Raw genomic sequence first — 20,526 nt, 5'->3', positions numbered from 1 at the left:
ATTTTTCAATAAACGGTTTTACATGGTGAAATGTGGTGCCATCATTTACCCTTTCTAGTTCGCAGAGTTTTAACTTCAAAGCAATTATCATGTTGTGTACGTCGGTAAAGTATACTGGAATTTTTCTCAAGGTTAGCGCCTATGTTATTTTTCTCTGAGCCAGCCGGCGCAACGCTGCTGCCTGCGGTGCGAGACATTGTCTGTTACCTCTTTGTTGGCGCGCGTCGTTACTGGGATTAGGAGACCTAACTTCTACAAATTCACCTTGTCGGTAGGGTCCTGCTCTATTTGATTCCCGCCAGTTCTGGTGCAATTCAGGTCTGTCGTTTCGATCATATCGTCTGTCGTCATGTCGGTAGATTCCATAGTTACTTTCTTGTCGGTCACGTGGTGGAGAATTTCTCCCTGAATCATAACTACGCGGTGGACCGTTGCGTCTGAAGTTATTCTGTCTCCCTTGATAATAATAATAGTTCTGGTTGCTATATTGTCTGTTTCTATGATTGTCTCTGTCATGTTCATTACTATGGAAATACGATCTTTCTCTGTAACTATTACTCTGCCAGTGGTTGTCATATGGGTGGTGTCTGTTTTGGTCACGATTTGTGTTGTTAGAATGGCCTTGTCGTGTCCAGTTATTGTTTCTTTCATCGCGGAATTGCGACGGATGTGACCGGTAGTGATTGTTTTCCTGTTTTCGCATCCCGCTACTGTCTGTGTCAATTTCTAATTCTTGTAAGAGTCCCTGAAAAGCTTCAATGTCGTCTTTGCAACGTCCTGCCAAAATAATATGTCGTAAATGTTCAGGCAATTTGATTAAGCAAATGTGGATGAGTACTAACGGGCTGTATGGGTTTGACAGGTACTGATTCTTGTGCAACATGTCTTCAAAATATTTCACAAGACTGGAAAATTCAGATTGTTCGAAATGTTTCATCATCATGATGCTATGTTTTACTCGGTCTTGTGTGGCTTGGGACCAATATGCTGAGAGGAAGGCATGGTAAAATTCTCCTTCACTGTGGCAATCGTGAATGACCGATCGCATTCTTACAGCTGGTTCATTCTCTAAGTAGCCACACATAAATTCTAATCTGTGCTCTAGTGACCAGTTGGGAGGAAAACAATGAGAGAATTGATGGAGCCACGCTTGTGGATGAATGTCGTTGCCAGAATTCTTAAATGTTTTGAATTTACGTGTAGTAATGAACAGCTTATAGTCAAAATCATCGTCTCGGCGGGTAGCATATCGGTCATTGTTACGTCGTGTCGGCGGTTCCATCTCAGAATTCGGTGTACCTTGCCAATTTCTTTCATAATTTAGGAAGTGCCCTGTGTTATTATTTTGTGGCTGTTCCGTATTTCTATGTCCCTCTTCCCGTATTGGAGCGCGAGTGTCCTCTGAAATACGTAATTGTTGTATTACCTGTGTCAGCTGATCTTGTACTTCCCGGATTTCTCTTTGGTGTTGCGTACTAATTTGATTCAGACTTTGTTTGAATTTCCTAATTTGTTCGCACTCTTCTGTGTCATTAAAGACTACCGGTTTTGTGTCATTCAAATTATCATCTACCTTCGTAGATAAATTAATGAACTGATCCGAAAGTTCGGCTACTTTCTCCTATAGTGAACACATTTCCACAGTGTGTTTTTCTGAACCAAGTTTCAGAGTGTCCATTTGTGTTGAAATCGAACCTACTGTGTCCTTTAAGTTTTCCTGAGTTCTTGCAAGTTGCGTAACAGAATCGGTGGATGCAACTGAGTCCATTTTAGCTTGCAAGGTGTCGTGATTTTCACGAACAACAGTTTGCAATTCTTTTATGGCTGCTTCGTGATTCTGTAATAGGTTGAAAATGCTCACAAATTTGTGTTTTTACGTCATTACAGATTTTTTGACATTTCGATTCAATGTTATGTAACTCAGTAGTTAAATCTTCACGTGTTTGTTCAAGTGTGGTGTCTAACTTCCGAAGATTATGTTCCATTGTGTCCAACTGTTGCTGTGTTTGTCTCTGATTTTGTTCCATTGTGTCTAACTTTTGAACATTATGTTCCATTGTGTCCAACTGTTGCTGTGTTTGTCTCTGATTTTGTTCCATTGTGTCTAACTTTTGAAGCTTTTGTTGTGTTTGTCTCTGATTTTGTTCCATTGTGTCTAACTTTTGAAGATTTTGTTCCATTGTGTCTAACTGTTGCTGGGTTTGTCTCTGGTTTTGTTTCATTTGTTGCATTAATTGCAATAATAATGTATTAGTGTCTGGAATCTGATCATCTATGCTTTTTGGCAGTGCATTTGCTCCGGCAACATTCACAGTTTGACAAGCAGAAAATGTGTCTCGGCTTATTTGAGAAAACGGTGAGGACGCAAAACCTGAATGTACAGTATTTGCAAGATTGTGTCCTGTCATATCGGATTGCTGACGCGAGCTGTTGCCGACCAATCGATCGATAATGCTTCCCTGTTCACTAACTGTTTCACTTCCTACACCATTATTTGCAGCCCGCTCCATTTCCCTATGCACTATTACCAAATTACTACTTTGAACATTTGTGAATTCATTACATGGTGGCGCTAACACATTGCTTTCGTCTTCACTTTCATTTCTCAGTTTACTTTGTAGCCTAGTATTACGTTTTTCACACGCCATTATTGTCACAATATTTCACACGATAACACAGAAAAGCACAATTTGAAGAGCAAAAATAAGAGAACACATTAACATAGCACTGAAAATAATATCTAGTTAATTGCAAGCGCAGCTGCGAAATACCTGGTGCAACTCTACATGCATGCCACAACTGTTGTACTGTACAACAATGAAAGACTACAACTACAAAGGAAATTCCCTCTATGATTACGCGCTAGCAATAAAAAAAATCTACATTAATTACACAAACTACAAGAAAAAATCAGAAGATTCCAGTGAGGTATCCTCGGCTAAGGGTCGACATATGAAGCGTCCCCTTAGAACAATTATATAAGACTGGTCTATGTGAAACGTCCTCTTTGAACAATTATACACGACTGTGCTTAAACAGACACACAATATTTTTAGCGCAACGCAATCTGACTTCCAAAAATCCCTACGAAAGAATGGCCCTGACTAACATTAACCTATACGTTTCACAAATCACTTACCTCACAAAAATCTTCGTTACTCGAACTACGGCAATACAGCGAGCGCCACTACTGCCAGCTAACTAAAAGTTTCAAACTACGGAAGTCACTAACTAATGATAGGCACAGTTAGCAAATGAAAGATTTTAATAGAGAACAAACAACGTATTTACCTTTATAGTCACAATATATATATCAGTTCATGACACCAATTCTTACAAATTTCAAAAGTCCGCCATCTCTCTCCCCACGTCCACCACTGCTGGCGGCTCACCTCCAACTGCGCAACGCTACGCGCTGTTAGCATCCAGCTGCCGCTGCTCAACACTACAATGGCAGACAACAATGCAAACTAAACACAGACTGCGCACAGCACAGCCAGTGATTTTCATACAGAGCGCTACGTGGCGGCGGCGTTACCAATAAAAAATCCTAAACAGCCTACTTACAACGTGATCGGTATCCCGCGCACGCTATTGGCTAAAATCAATGGCGTGAATTAGATAGCAATTTCAGTAGAGGGCTCAGGGCGTCTTCCGTCAGCAGCTTTATCTGGACACAACCGCCTCGGTTTTGAAAGGCAAGCGACTTGTGTCACTTAGACAAGGCGTGAATTACTCTGGGAGAAAACTTGTAAAGATTCCACTGGGCCTTTGAAATAAATTTCTTAAACCAATTCCCTAAAATATTCCTTGACTGGCTGCCATCCTGTACAGCTCGAAGCTCTTAAAGTAGGCATTTTCGCCCCTATGTTTACACAGACGTTTTTGCTTCTAGTATCGTGTACTTTTTACTGTAAGCGTTTGCGCTATTAATTATGATACACCCTGTATAGTTAAGGGATTATCTGGCATTTATGTCTGTCCGACGTGTATTGGTAAATGGGGAAACGTGAACTATAGCGACGTCATTACCAAATGCGTCGGAATAGGACCAACGCGCTATTATTCTTTCCTTACCTTCCATAGGACAAACACTGGTAGACATCCATCGGAGAATGAAGAATGTGTGTGCTATTAGAAGTAACGTCAGAGGAAACTGCGACTAGTGGTGGTCCTGTTTCATGATTAAGCACGTCTGCATATCGCAAATGTCGTAATGCAGAAGTTAAGCCAACTCAAGTAGGACACACTCGAGCGCCCGCCCTATAGTTCTGATCTCTCCCCATGCGACTGTCACGCCTTCAGTCCCTTAAAAAAGGCTTCAAGAGTCGAGGAGAGGATGTGCAGCTAGTAGTTATGGTCTCCTTCACGCAGCAACACACAGTGTTTTACCAAACGGGTATCTTGAGCCTGGTGAATTGGTGGCATGATTGGCTCAGCGCTCACGCGATTTTACCTGATTGTCATAACGATTTCGGAATGTACGTCCTCCGAAAGTAAACTTTTCATCTACCCCTTATAGTAAGCGATACGTAGCATCCAAAATAAATCTACACAATGTTGTTGTTGTGGCCTTCAGTCCTGAGACTGGTTTGGCTGGTTCAAATGGCTCTGAGCACTATGGGCCTTAACATCTGAGGTCATCAGTCCCCTAGAACTTAGAAAAACCTAACTAACCTAAGGACATCACACACATCCATGCCCGAGGCAGGATTCGAAACTGTGACCGTAGCGGTTCCAGACTGAAGCGCCTAGAATCGTTAGGCCACCACCGGCCGGCGAGACTGGTTTGATGCAGCTCTCCATGCTACTATATCCTGTGCAAGCGTCTTCATCTCCCAGTGCCAACTGCAACGTTTATCCTTCTGAATCTGCTTAGTGTATTCATCTCTTGGTCTCCCTCTACGATTTTTACCCTCCACGCAGCCCTCCAATATTACATTGGTGATCTCTTGATGCCTTAGAACATGTCCTACCAACCGATACCTTCTTCTAGTCAAGTTGTGCCACAAACTTAGCTTCTCCCCAATTCTATTCAATACCTCCTCATTAGTTATATTATATACCCATCTAATGTTCAGCATTCTTCTGTAGCACCACATTTCGAAAGCTTCTATTCTCTTCTTGTTGAAGTTATTTATCGTCCATGTTTCACTTTCATACCTGGCTACACTCCTTACAAATACTTTCAGAAACGACTTCCTGACGCTTAAGTCTACACTCAATGTTAACAAATTTCTCTTTTTCAGAAACACTTTCCTTGCCATTTTATATCCTCTCTGCTTCGACCATCATCAGTTATTTTGCTCCCCAAATAGCAAAACTTCAGCAAAACTTCATTACTACTTTCAGTGACTCATTTCCTAAACTAATTCCCTCAGCATCATCCGACTTAATTCGACTACATTCCATTTTCCTCCACTTGGTTTTGTTGATGTTCATCTTTTATCCTTCCTTAAAGACCATCTCCATTCCGTTCAACTGCTCATCCAAGTCCTTTGCTGTCTCTGACAGAATTTCAATGTCATCGGCGAACCTCAAAGTTTTTATTTCTTCTCCATGGATTTTAATACCTACTCCGAATTTTTCTTGTGTTTCCTTCACTGCTTGCTCAATATACAGATTGAATTACATCGGGTACAGGCTACAGCTCTGTCTCACTCCCTTCCCAACCACTGCTTCCTTTTCATGTCCCTCGACTCTTATAACGGCCATCTGGTTTCTGTACAAATTGGAAATAGCCTTTCGCTCCCTGTATTTCGCCTCTGCCACCTTTAGAATTTGAAAGAGAGTATTCCAGTCAACATTGTCAAAAGCTTGCTCTAAGTCTACAAATGCTAGAAACGTAGGTTTGGCTTTCCTTAATCTTTCTTCTAAGATAAGTCGTAAAGTCAGTATTGCCTCACGTGTTCCAATATCCAAACTGATCTTCCCCGAGGGCGGCCTCTACCAGTTTTTCCATTCGTCTGTAAAGAGTTCGTGTTAGTATTTTTCAGCTGTGACTTATTAAACTGACAGTTCGGTAATTTGCACATCTGTCAACAACTGCTTTCTTTCGGATTAGAATTATTACATTCTTCTTGAAATCTGAGGGTATTTCGCCTGGCTCAGACATCTTGCTCACCAGATGGTAGAGTTTTGTCAGGACTGGCTCTCCCAAGGGTGTCAGTAGTTCTAATGGAATGCTGTCTACTCCAGGGGCCTTGTTACGACTCAGGTCTTTCAGTGCTCTGTCAAACTCTTCACGCAGGTTCATATCTCCCATTTCATCTTCATCTACATCCTCTTCCATTTCTATAATAGTGTCCTCAAGAACATCGCCCTTGTTTAGACCCTCTATATACTCTTTCTACCTTTCTGCTTTCCCTTCTTTAGTTAGGACTGGGTTTCCATCTGAGCACTTGCTATTCGTACAAGTGGTTCTCTTTTCCGCAAAGGTCTCTTTAATTTTCCTGTAGGCAGTATCTATCTTACTCCTAGTGAGATAAGCTTCTACATCCTTACATTTGTCCTCTAGCCATTCCAGCTTAGCCATTTTGCACTTCTTGTCGATCTCAGTTTTGGGACGTTTGTATTCTTTTTTCCTGCTTCATTTAATGCATTTTTATATTTTCTCCTTTCATCAATTAAATTCAATATTTCTTCTGTTACCCAAGGATTTCTACTAGCCCTCGTCTTTTTACCTACTTGATCCTCTGCTGTCTTCACTACTTCAACCCTCAAAGCTACCCATTCTTCTTCTACTGTATTTCTTTCCCCCAGTCCTGTCAATTGTACCTTTACGCTCTCCCTGAAACTATGTACTACCTCTGGTTTAGTCAGTTTATCCAGGTCCCATCTCCTTTAATTCCCACCTTTTTGCAGTCTCTCCAGTTTTAATCTATAGTTCATAACCAATAGATTGTGGTCAGAGTCCACATCTGCCCCTGGAAATGTCTTACAATTTAAAACCTGGTTCCTAAATCTGTGTCTTGCCATTATATAATCTATCTGAAACCTTCTGATATCTCCTGGGATCTTCCATGTATACAACCTTCTTTCATGATTCTTGAACCAAGTGTTAGCTATGATTAAGTTATGCTCTGTGCAAAATTCTACCAGGCGGCTTCCTCCTTCATTTCTCAGCCCCAATCCATATTCAGCTACTACGTTTCCTTCTCTTCATTTTCCTCCTGTCGAATTCCAGTTACCAATTCCCATTAAATTTTCGTCTCCCTTCACTATCTGAATAATTTCTTTTATCTCATACTTCATCAATTTCTAAGTCATCTGCAGAGCTAGTTGGCATATAAACTTGTACTACTGTAGTAGGAGTGGGCTTCGTGTCTGTCGTGGTCACATTAATGTGTTTACTATGCCGTTTGTAGTAGCTTACCTGCATTCCTATTTTCCTATTCATTATTAAACCTACTCCTGCATTACTCCTATTTGATTTTGTGTTTATAACCATGTATTCACCTGACCAAAAGTCTTATTCCTCCTGCCACCAAACTTCACTAATTCCCACTATATCTAACTTTAACCTATCCATTTCCCTTTTTAAATTTTGTAATCAACCTACCCGATTAAGGGAACTGACATTCCACTCTACGATCCATAAAAGGCCAGTTTCCTTTCTCCTGATAATTCCTAGGTATTACAATTATGAACAACTTAAACTGGAAGGAACACGTAGAAAATATTGTGGGGTAGGCTATCCAAAGACTGCGTTTTATTGGCAGGACACTTAGAAAATGTAACAGACCTACTAAGGAGACTGCCTCTTTAAGAATACTGCTACGCGGTGTGGGATCCTTACCAGATAGGACTGACGGAGTACATCGAAAAAGTTAAAATAAAGGCAACAAGTTTTGTACTATCGTGAAATATGGGAGATAGTGTCACAGAAGTGATAAAATATTTGGGCTGGATATCATTAAATAATGGCGTTTTTCGTAGCGACGGAATCTTCTCACGAAATTCCAATCACCAACTTTCTTCTCCGAATGTAAAAATACACTCCTGGAAATGGAAAAAAGAACACATTGACACCGGTGTGCCAGACCCACCATACTTGCTCCGGACACTGCGAGACGGCTGTACAAGCAATGATCACACGCACGGCACAGCGGACACACCAGGAACCGCGGTGTTAGCCGTCGAATGGCGCTAGCTGCGCAGCATTTGTACACCGCCGCCGTCAGTGTCAGCCAGTTTGCCGTGTCATACGGAGCTCCATCGCAGTCTTCAACACTGGTAGCATGCCACGACAGCGTGAACGTGAACCGTATGTGCAGTTGACGGACTTTGAGCGAGGGCGTATAGTGGGCATGCGGGAGGCCGGGTGGACGTACCGCCGAATTGTCAACACGTGGGGCGTGAGGTCTCCACAGTACATCGATGTTGTCGCCAGTGTTCGGCGGAAGGTGCACGTGCCCGTCGACCTGGGACCGGACCGCAGCGATGCACTGATGCACGCCAAGACCGTAGGATCCTACGCAGTGCCGTAGGGGACCGCACCGCCACTTCCCAGCAAATTAGGGACACTGTTGCTCCTGGGGTATCGGCGAGGACCATTCGCAACCGTCTCCATGAAGCTGGGCTACGGTCCCGCACATCGTTAGGCCGTCTTCCGCTCACGCCCCAACATCGTGCAGCCCGCCTCCAGTGGTGTCGCGACAGGCGTGAATGGAGGGACGAATGGAGACGTGTCGTCTTCAGCGATGAGAGTAGCTTCTACCTTGGTGCCAATGATAGTCGTATGCGTGATTGGCGCCGTGCAGGTGAGCGCCACAATCAGGACTGCATACGACCGAGGCACACAGGGCCAACACCCGGCATCATGGTGTGGGGAGCGATCTCCTACACTGACCGTACACCTCTGGTGATCGTCGAGGGGACACTGAATAGTGCACGGCACATCCAAACCGTCATCGAACACATCGTTCTACCATTCCTAGACCGGCAAGGGAACTGGCTGTTCCAACAGGACAATGCACATCCGCATGTATCCCGTGCCACCCAACGTGCTCTAGAAGGTGTAAGTCAACTACCCTGGCCAGCAAGATCTCCGGATCTGTCCCCCATTGAGCATGTTTGGGACTGGATGAAGCGTCGTCTCACGCGGTCAGCACGTCCAGCACGAACGCTGGTCCATCTGAGGCGCCAGGTGGAAATGGCATGGCAAGCCGTTCCACAGGACTACATCCAGCATCTCTACGATGGTCTCCATGGGAGAATAGCAGCCTGCATTGCTGCGATAGGTGGATATACACTGTACTAATGCCGACATTGTGCATGCTCTGTTGCCTGTGTCTATGTGCCTGTGGTTCTGTCAGTGTGATCATGTGATGTATCTGACCGCAGGAAAGTGTCAATGAAGTTTCCCCTTCCTGGGACAATGAATTCACGGTGTTCTTATTTCAATTTCCAGGAGTGTATTTTGTTGACACCGACCTACATAGGGAGGAACGATCACCACTACAAAAGAAGGGAAATCAGAGCTCGTACAGAAAGATAGAGGTGTTCATTCTTTCCGCGCTCTATACGAGATTAGAATAACAGAGAACTGTGAAGGTGGTTCGATGAACCCTCTGCCAGCCACTTAAATGTGATTTGTAGAGTATCCATGTATATGCAGATGTAGACGTGCTTCTGAACTACAGAGACACTGCCATATCGTATTTATTGGCAGACACCGGTTAAGTGACTTTCAATTGAAATGTCTCCCGTATATGGAAATACACACAACGAATGTACAGGGTATTTCAAAAATGACCGGTATATTTGGACGGCAATACAAACTAAACGAGCAGCGATAGAAATACACCGTTTGTTGCAATATGCTTGGGACAACAGTACATTTTCAGGCAGACAAACTTTCGAAATTACAGTAGTTACAATTGTCAACAACAGATGGCGCTGCGGTCTGGGAAACTCTATAGTACGATATTTTCCACATATCCACCATGCGTAGCAATAATATGGCGTAGTCTCTGAATGAAATTACCCGAAACCTTTGACAACGTGTCTGGCGGAATGGCTTCACATGCAGATGAGATGTACTGCTTCAGCTGTTCAATTGTTTCTGGATTCTGGCGGTACACCTGGTCTTTCAAGTGTCTCCACAGAAAGAAGTCACAGGGGTTCATGTCTGGAGAATAGGGAGGCCAATCCACGCCGCCTCCTGTATGTTTCGGATAGCCCAAAGCAATCACACGATCATCGAAATATTCATTCAGGAAATTAAAGACGTCGGCCTTGCGATGTGGCCGGGCACCATCTTGCATAAACTACGAGGTGTTCGCAGTGTCGTTTAAGGCAGTTTGTACCGCCACAAATTCACGAAGAATGTCCAGAAAGCGTGATGTAGTAATCGTTCCGGATCTGAAAAATGGGCCAATGATTCCTTTGGAAGAAATGGCGGCCCAGACCAGTACTTTTTGAGGATGCAGGGACGATGGGACTGCAACATGGGGCTTTTCGGTTCCCCATATGGGCCAGTTCTGTTTATTGACGAAGCCGTCCAGGTAAAAATAAGCTTCGTCAGTAAACCAAATGCTGCCCACATGCATATCGCCGTCATCAATCCTGTGCACTATATCGTTAGCGAATGTCTCTCGTGCAGCAATGGTAGCGGCGCTGAGGGGTTGCCGCGTTTGAATTTTGTATGGATAGAGGTGTAAACTCTGGCGCATGAGACGATACGTGGACGTTGGCGTCATTTGGACCGCAGCTGCAACACGGCGAACGGAAACCCGAGGCCGCTGTTAGATCACCTGCTGCACTAGCTGCTCGTTGCCCTCTGTGGTTGCCGTACACGGTCGCCCTACCTTTCCAGCACGTTCATCTGTCACGTTCCCAGTCCGTTGAAATTTTTCAAACAGATCCTTTATTGTATCGCTTTTCGGTCCTTTGGTTACATTAAACCTCTGTTGAAAACTTCGTCTTGTTGCAACAACACTGTGTTCTAGGCGGTGGAATTCCAACACCAGAAAAATCCTCTGTTCTAAGGAATAAACCATGTTGTCCACAGCACACTTGCACGTTGTGGACAGCACACGCTTACAGCAGAAAGACGACATACAGAACGGCGCACCCACAGACTGCGTGGTCGTCTATATCTTTCACATCACTTGCAGCGCCATCTGTTGTTGAAATTTGTAACTACTGTAATTTCGAAAGTTTGTCCGCCTTAAAATGTACTGTTGTCCCAAGCGTATTGCAACAAACGGTGTATTTCTATCGCTGCTCGTTTAGTTTTTATTGCCGTTTCAAATATACCGGTCATTTTTGAAACACCCTGTACAAGTAAAGATTGTAGACACATGACTGAAGACACGTGGGGGATTGGGTTTGGACGTGGAGAGTGCTAGGATAGCCTAACGTGAGGTGACGGCTCCGGGTTCGAGTACCGGTCCGGCACAAATTTTCGTCATCGTCGTTCCATTTTGAAGCTGATGGTTGTCCACATTCGCGACTACTAATAAATTTCATTTAAATGAGGGTGTTCAGATTTACCTTATGGTACAGCACCACACGATCGAAAGGAAGAAAAACTACAGGCAAAATGTTGTCGATTTCTTGAGCGAATGGATAATGTAAAATAGAAATTTAAATCTTTAACCTAGGCATCGCTTTTCAGTGCCGAGAAAGGCACGTACGCACAAAAGCCTGTATCACTCTTAAGCTTTAAGCAGCAATATTTATATTCAATTGAAGCGCTTTCAGGATGTACATTTTTAGACGAATCACTGCAACGACAATGAGGGTAGCGGCGCAAACTAGTGTGTATGCGCACATTCTCAGGTTCTACGTTTTCATTTTAAGGCTGCAGTAACACATGGATGATAAAGTCGAAGAAGTCTCTATGCTGCATCGTGTATGTAAAATATTGCCGATGATCAATTTTCTTGCAGATCTTTGGTCATTATAGCAGACATACTTAATGAGGGATCGGGAAAACCTCGTATATTCCGACGAAGGAAACCCATGTAGAAGATGGCGGGCAAATGATTTATTTGTTTACGTATTTATTCCTCCTGTTATTCGAGCGTAGTTCGTAAAGTAAGTTCCGTTTAGCAATAAAAAAGGAATAGAATACAGATAAAAAAAACAATTTATTTCACGAAACTTTATAACACTTACACTGCTTTTCAGTATAGCACCTGTAATTTTCTAGGCATTTGGATCAAATGGCTCTGAGCACTATGGGACTCAACTGCTGTGGTCATTAGTCCCCTATAACTTAGAACTACTTAAACCCAACTAACCTAAGGACACCACACACATCCATGCCCGAGGCAGGACTCGAACCTGCGACCGTAGCAGTCGCACGGTTCCGGACTGCGCGCCTAGAACCGCGAGACCACCGCGGACGGCCCTAGGCATTTCTCAGAGGGTGGTATAAGTTTATGAATTCCTTCGTCATAGAATGCTGCCGCCTGTGTTGTCAACCAGGTGGTAACATGTTCTTTTACCTCTTCATCGTTGTTGAAACGCTTACCACCAAGGAACGACTTCAGATGCCGAAAGAGATGAAAATCACTAGGAACGAGGTCGGTACTGAACGGAGTGTAGCCGAAAACGTCTCAGCCCGAGCTCCGAAGGAGTAATTGTTTGGTCACATTCGCAGTGTGTTGTCTGGAGTTGTCGTGAATGAAAACCACACCTTTTGAGGGCATTCCTCTGCGCTTGTTCTACACTGCGCGGTGCAAACTCTTAAAGAGTCTCACAACAAACATCGTTATTGATGGCTTCACCTCGTGGCAGTCCACCCCCGGTAGCTGAGTGGTCAGCGGGACAGACTGTCAATCCACAGGGCCCGGGTTCGATTCCCGGCTGGGTCGGAGATTTTCTCCTCTTAGGGACTGGGTGTTGTGTTGTCCTAAACATCATCATTTCATCCCCATCGACGCGCAAGTCGCCGGAGTGGCGTCAAATCGAAAGACTTGCACCAGGCGAACGGTCTACCCGACCGGAGGCCCTCGTCAGACGACATTTTATTTCATTTACACCGTGGCAAAAATTAATCAGTCAGTAATGTGTCTTGTCTGTACCGGAACACTGTCCACATGACTTTTTGGAGTGTCAAGAGTTTCGAAGTGTGCCTTCATTCCATCGATTGGCGTTTCGTTTCAGGGGTGTAACAAGCAATCCAGGTTTCTCCCCTCGTAACTATTGAGGATAAAAATGTCGCGTCATCGTCATTGTAACTTGTCAAAAAATCAAGTACGCTGCCAATCCGTTGTTGTTTGTGTTATTAACTAACGAGAGCAAAGTTTATGAAAACCTAGTTTTTCAGTAGCAATCTCTTAAATTACAATTCGTGAAATTTGTGGAAGTTGACGAGCAATAGCACTAATAGTAAAACTACTGTTTTTCTGAATCATTTCTTCGAGTGTTTGTCGCTGTTAATACTAGTCTATACTGTAGTGAAGTAGAAGTGGATAATTCCTGTGAATTATTAAGGGTGGAGGTTACACTCAACAACCGAGCTAGGTTAATAATTGGCTCCTTTTTCCGACCTCCCGCCACAGCAGCATTACTGGCAGAACAACTAAGAGAAAATCTGGAATACATTTCACATAAATTTTCTCAGCATGTTATAGTCTTAGGTGGAGATTTCAATTTACCAGATATAGACTGGGATACTCAGATGTTTAGGACGGGTGGTAGGGACAGAGCATCGAGTGACATTATACTGAGTGCACTATCCGAAAATTACCTCGAGCAATTAAACAGAGAACCGACTCGTGGGGATAACATCTTCGACCTACTGATAACAAACAGACCCGAACTTTTTGACTCTGTAAGCGCAGAACAGGGAACCAGTGATCATAAGGCCGTTGCAGCATCCCTGAATATGGAACTAAATAGCAATATAAAAAAAGGGAGGAAGGTTTATCTGTTTAGCAAGAGTAATATAAGGCAAATTTCAGACTACCTAACAGATCAAAAAAAAAAAAATTCTGTTCCGACACTGACAATGTTGAGTGTTTATGGAAAAAGTTCAAGGCAATCGTAAAATGCGTTTTAGACAGGTACGTGCCGACAAAAACTGTGAGGGACGGGAAAAACCCACCGTGGTTCAGCAACAAAGTTAGGAAACTACTGAGAAAGCAAAGAGAGCTTCACTGCAAGTTTAAACGCAGCCAAAACCTCTCAGACAAACAGAAGCTAAACGATGTCAAAGTTAGCGTAAAGAGGGCTATGCGTGAAGTGTTCAGTGAATTCGAAAGTAAAATTCTATGTACCGACTCGACAGAAAATCCTAGGAAGTTCTGGTCTTACATTAAATCCGGGATGATGATGGCATTGAAACAGAGGATGACACGCGCAAAGCTGAAATACTAAACACCTTTTTCCAAGGCTGTTTCACAGAGAAAGACCGCACTGCAGTTACTTCCCTAAATCCTCGTACAATCGAAAAAAATGGCTGACATCGAAATAAGTGTCCAAGGAATAGAAAAGCAACTGGAATCACTCAACAGAGGGAAGTCCACTGGATCTGACGGGATACCAATTCGATTCTACACAGAGTAAGCGAAATAACTTGCCCTCCTTCTAACAGCCGTGTACCGCAAGTCTCTAGAGGAACGGAAAGTTCCAAATGATTGGAAAAGAGCACAGGTAGTCCCAGTCTTCAAGAAGGGCCTTCGAGCAGATGCGCAAAACTATAGGCCTAGATCTCTGACATCGATCTGTTGTAGAAATTTAGAACATGTTTTTTGCTTGCGTATCATGTCATTTCTGGAAACCCAGAATCTACTCTGTAGGAATCAACATGGATTCTGGAAACAGCGATCGTGTGAGACCCAACTCGCTTTATTTGTTCATGAGATCCAGAAAATATCAGATACAGGCTCCCAGGTAGACGCCATTTTCCTTGACTTCTGGAAGGCGTTCTATACAGTTCCGCACTGTCACCTCATAAACAAAGTAAGAGCCTACGGAATATCAGACCAGCTGTGTGGCTTGATTGAAGAGTTTTTAGCAAACAGAACACAGCATGTTGTTCTCAATGGAGAGACGTCTACAGACACTAAAGTAACCTCTGGCGTACCACAGGGGAGTGTTATGGGACCATTTCTCTTCGCAATATATATAAATGACCTAGTAGATAGCGTGGGAAGTTCCATGCGGCTTTTCGCGGATGATGCTGTAGTATACAGAGAAGTTGCAGCATTAGAAAATTGCAGCGAAATGCAGGAAGATCTGCAGAGGATAGGCACTTTGTACAGGGAGTTGCTTCCCCCTACTTATACCACCCGAGGAGATCACGAATGTAAAATTAGAGACATTCGAGCGCGCACGGAGGCTTTCCAGCAGTCGCTCTTCCCGCGAACCATGCGCGACTGGAACAGAAAAAGGAGGTAATGATAGTGGCAAGTAAGGTGCCCTCCGCCACACACCGTTGGGTGGCTTGCGGAGTATAAATGTAGATGTGGGTGTAGATGTAGATATGCACTAACCAGTTCATCAGAAATCACAGGTGGACGTCCACTTCGTTCTTCGTCATGCACTTGATTACGTCCTTTCTTAAACTGTCGGACCCATCTTCTGATCATTGAAACACTCATTGCATTTCCTCCACAAACCTCGCAGATTTTTCGATTAATGTCATTTGGTTTAACGTTCTTAGAATCCAGAAGACGAATCACATATGTCATTTCACACGCGGCGGAATTTTCTATCAACGATGCCGTTATAAACCATCATTACGAACGACACACAACACAGAGCGAGCTCGAAATAGTGTCATTTTGTTCTGCTCGAACCAGAGATGCTACTGCGCATTAACGGAACAGCAGTCGTAGTAGGGTCGCGAAGAAAACTCGAAACGGAACTTACTTCCCGAACTACCCGCGTATTTCCGTGATTTCGAAAATAAAAAGAGCGGTTAAATATATGCCAGGAAGCCGAAAGGTCACGGAATCAAATCATAGTCAGAATTTGAAATTTTTCAGTATATTTTTACCCTAGCCTGCACTTCTAAATGATGTCTCAGCCAATGAAGCCATAAATTATTTATTGTGTCTCCAAAATGCAACATTCCTCTGACTCATACGAAATATAAAATTACACACAGTGTTATCTGGTGTACAAAAGGGTAGTTCATTGATTTTAAGTACTTCTTTGAGTTCCATGCCTCAAAAGGTGAAAACGTAACTCTTAAGGGTTTCTTTGCTGTCCGTCTGTCCGAGGACGTATGAAGCAGAAATTTACGCGGCATACTAAAGTCTACGGTCCCTTGACTATGTGAAAAACTGGAGTTTCTGAGTCAATACGACTATTTACATCACATATTCTGATAGTCGTAAACTCACTCATCAAAATCTATAGGTAAATTCCCGTTGACTTAGAATCATTACATTTGGCGGCAAGCAAGGCTTTGCAGTAAAAGTAAAGAAAAATCCTAAAATTCTTAATTTATTATATAACACGAAAAGAGCATTATGTCATGTCATCCGACTGCCAGTCTGTACGTCTAACAAGACCCCTTTTTCCAGGAACGGGAAGACGCCTGGGGCTCAAGTAGAAATTTCTCTGGTCTCCTGGTGCAGTAAAACAATTAAGCTTCTGCGTCAATACAATAAAAAAATACGGCCATTTATGGTTTATGTTACATATTATGATGTCTTGCCAGTATTGATATCGATAACAGGCAAGAGCAGTCGAAATTCTCGATTCCCGGGAGAGATAAATTATCTGTATTCATAAAAGTTTGTACAGCACCTTCGGTGCGCCAGTTTTAGTCTCACTTATCCGTCTTTTTACGTCAGTGACACAAAACACTACTATGATATCAGTTGTGCCTCAGGGAGAGGTACCGATCTTTAAGCTGCACGATGAAGCCTATCGCAGTTTAACAGCTACAGCTGCTGATCCATGTAAACTGTTAGCACGAAGGAAATTAGAACCCACTCCAATACGTTACAGCAAGCGCGTGTCATTGTCATGTATGAATAATTTTAGACATCCTTCGTTAACCGGGATTACTTTCGAAACAAAATTCATTGGCTTAATATGGATCCCAGTTTAAATGTAAAATAATTAACGCACACCATTCATTCGTTACACAGTGCACCGTATTTATCGCTTCCATCGACAGAAAAAAAGCTATTACGAGAAAGCTTATTACCTAATTTTCCTAGTGGATTTACACGTTTTATGAAAAGATAATTGAATAGAACTGCAATTATCGGAATAGTCCTAGTATGGAAAGGCAATCAAAAGCCATTACAATTATTTGTACAATAATAATGGTATTAAAGCACGTATACGGTGTGCACTGTATCGAAATGTGTCCTTTTGTTTGTGTGTATATGATTAGTGTGGTGTGTGTGTGTGTGTGTGTGTGTGTGTGTGTGTGTGTGTGTGTGTGTGTCTGTGTGTGTGTGTGTGTGTGTGTGTGTCTGTGTGTGTGTGTGTGAAAGAGAGAGAGAGAGAGAGAGAGAGAGAGAGAGAGAGAGAGAGAGAGAGAGAGAGAGAGAGAGCGTATTTGACGTTTCGCTAAACACCCGACAGGCCGCGAAGATTAAGGTTTCCTTTGGTTTCCCTGAAAAGGATTCGCAGAATACTCGTTTATTTTTTCCACATCCGAACTTGTACTCCGTCTCTAACGACAATAAGTCCTAATCTCTCTTCTGTCTTCCTTATTTTTAACCCATATGGGAAATATTAGTTACAGATAAATATTCTGGAGCCAAGAGTATTCAAATGCGCACCATGCGTTTCACAGGAAAAAGCAAAGCATTTCCAGGTACGGTGGAAAATATTACAAAGCATCGACAATGACGTTCATTAAATTACAACGCAGATGTTTTTATAGGTGGAGTTTTTGGTATTTTTGTGTAACATCGCAACCTCATTCACACTTAATCCTAAACGACACAGAAATAACTTTTTCTCCTTCTGCAAAGAAATTCTGGACCTTCAATTAGACTGTACTGAACACACAACTGCAGCATACCTCCATTCACAACAGAAATATAAAGAAGTACTTCCTCTCGAGCTTAAAAAGAATCCGTGGAATAACTTATACCAATACTCCCCACGCTTGGTTATGGTGACCCTATTCTTCAAGGGTCTCGCAGGCTAGAGCTGTAGATGAACACTTGTGTTCGACATATTTGTGGCGTTCGCTATTTCGACCACTTCCTTTGTACGAACGGTTATCATAGCTACGTACCGGTAAGTGTAGACACTGTCATAGCCTTTGTTTGCTCTGGCTACTTCCTTCTCAGTTATAGAAAGCTCTCTTATTTATCTTCAACTCCTGTACTACTGTTCGGACGGCACAGCAGAATTAGTTGTTATTAACAAAGTAATAGCGTTTCGGTACCACCACATAACACAGCCATTTCCTCAAAATAATTTTCTGTGTCACGAAGCTGACTCTCGAAAGATCTTGCTTAAATTATCAGAGAAATTACATTCCTTTGAAAAGGCAGCTAATCATCCAACTGCTACCTCTAAAGCTCTGTCTTCACACGCCTGACTCCAGTTCTCTCCCGTCAACACCCCCTCTCCTCTACTTTCCCTCGTTCTTCTCACACATCTCTGTTGACAGTTCGTTCTTTGTAGCTATTGTCAGCGTCTTTTACAGTCTTCTCCTCTGTTATTATTACCTTCTGTTCCTGGTGATATTAAACGTGGCTACTCAATATTGCTGTTACTGTTAATCCTTGAATAACCTAGCACAACACAGGACCTGATCTAGGGAAACAACAAGGCCGTTGGAGTCGCTACCTTCTGGAAATACTGACCTGACACGGAAATGAATGAATGACTGTAATTACTTGTGTTCTTAATCATAATTGTTCTCATAATAATCGCCGGCCACTGTGGCCGAGCGGTTCTAGGCGCTTCAGTCCGGAGTCGCGTTACTGCTACTCTCGCAGGTTCGAATCCTACCTCAGGCATGGATGTGTGTGATGTTCTTAGGTTAGTTAGGTTTAAGTAGTTCTAAGTCTAGGGCAAAGCTGATCTCAGATGTTAAGTCCCGTAGAGCTTAGAGCCATTTGAACCATTTCTCATAATAATTTGTGAGACGTAAACAATTGAACCACATATGCATTGAATTTTAGAATATAGCTGCAAAAACTTAGGGTATGTGTTTTCCAGGTCCGATGTAAGATAGGACCTGATGGCTCTAATGTAGACAGGTTATTGTTGTTGTTGTGGTCTTCAGTCCGAATATTGGTTTGATGCAACTCTCTGTGTTACTATATTCTGTGTAAGCCGCTTCATCTCCAAGTAACTACTGCAACCCACATCCTTTTGAATCCACTTACTATATTCATCTCTTGGTCTATGATTTTTCCCTCCACACGTATCTAGAGTACTAAATTTATGATCCATTTATATCTCATAATGTGTCCTACCAACCGATCCCTTCTCCTATTCATGTTGTGCCACAAATTTCTTTTCTCCCCAGTTCTGTTCGGTACCTCCTTATTAGTTGTGTAATCTACTCGTCTAATCTTCAGCATTCTTCTGTAGCATCACATTTCAAATGGTTATATTCTCTTCTTGTCTATACTCTCTTTCTTTCCATTTCCCACTTCCATACATGAGTACACCCATACAAATACTTTCAGAAAAGATTTCCTGGCACTATAATCTAGACTCGATGTTTGCAAAAATCTCTTCTTCAGAAACGCTTTCCTTCCCATGGCCAGTCTAGATCTTATATCCTATCTACTTCGGCCATTATTAACTATTTTGCTGCTCAACTTGCAAAACTCATGTACTATTTTAAGTGCCTCATTTCCTAATCTGATTCCATCAGCATCACCTCATTTAATTTGACTAAATTCCATTAACCTCATGTTGCTTTTGTTGATGTTCATCTTATATCCTTCTTTCAAGAGACTGTCCACTCCGTTCAGCTGCTCTTCCAAGTCCCTTGCTGTCTCTGACAGAATTGCAATGTCATCGGCAAAACGTCTACGTTTTCATTTCTTCTCCCTGAACTTTAATTCGTAGTCCAAACTTTTGTTTGGTTTCCTTTACTGCTTGTTCGATGTACATATTGAATAACATCGGGGATAGGCTACAATCCTGCCTCACTCCATTTTCAACTACTGCTTCTCTTTCCTCCCCTCGACTCTCATAACTGTCATCTGATTTCTTTACAAGTTGCAAATAGCCTTTCGCTCCCTGTATTTTACCCCTACTATTCTCAGAATTTCAAAGAGAGTATTCCAGTCAACATTGCCAAAAACTTTCTCTAAGTCTACAGATGCTATGAACGCGCGTTTACCTTTCCTTAATCTAAGATAAGTCGTAGGGTCAGTATTGATTCGCGTGTTCCAACATTTCTACGGAATCAAAACTGATCTTCCCCAAGTTCGGCTTCTACCTGTTTTTCCATCCCTTTGTAAAGATTTCGTATTAGTTTTTTGCAACCAGGACCTATTAAACTGATAGTTCGGTAATTTTCACACCTGTCAGCACTTAGTTTCTTTGGAACTGGAATCATATTCATCTTGAAGTTTGAGGGTATTTCGCCTGTCCCATACGTATTGCCTTGCACACCAG

Source organism: Schistocerca gregaria, chromosome 1 (genome assembly GCF_023897955.1).
Source record: "Schistocerca gregaria isolate iqSchGreg1 chromosome 1, iqSchGreg1.2, whole genome shotgun sequence".
Lineage (NCBI taxonomy): Eukaryota > Metazoa > Arthropoda > Insecta > Orthoptera > Acrididae > Schistocerca > Schistocerca gregaria.
This window is presented reverse-complemented; position numbering follows the sequence as displayed.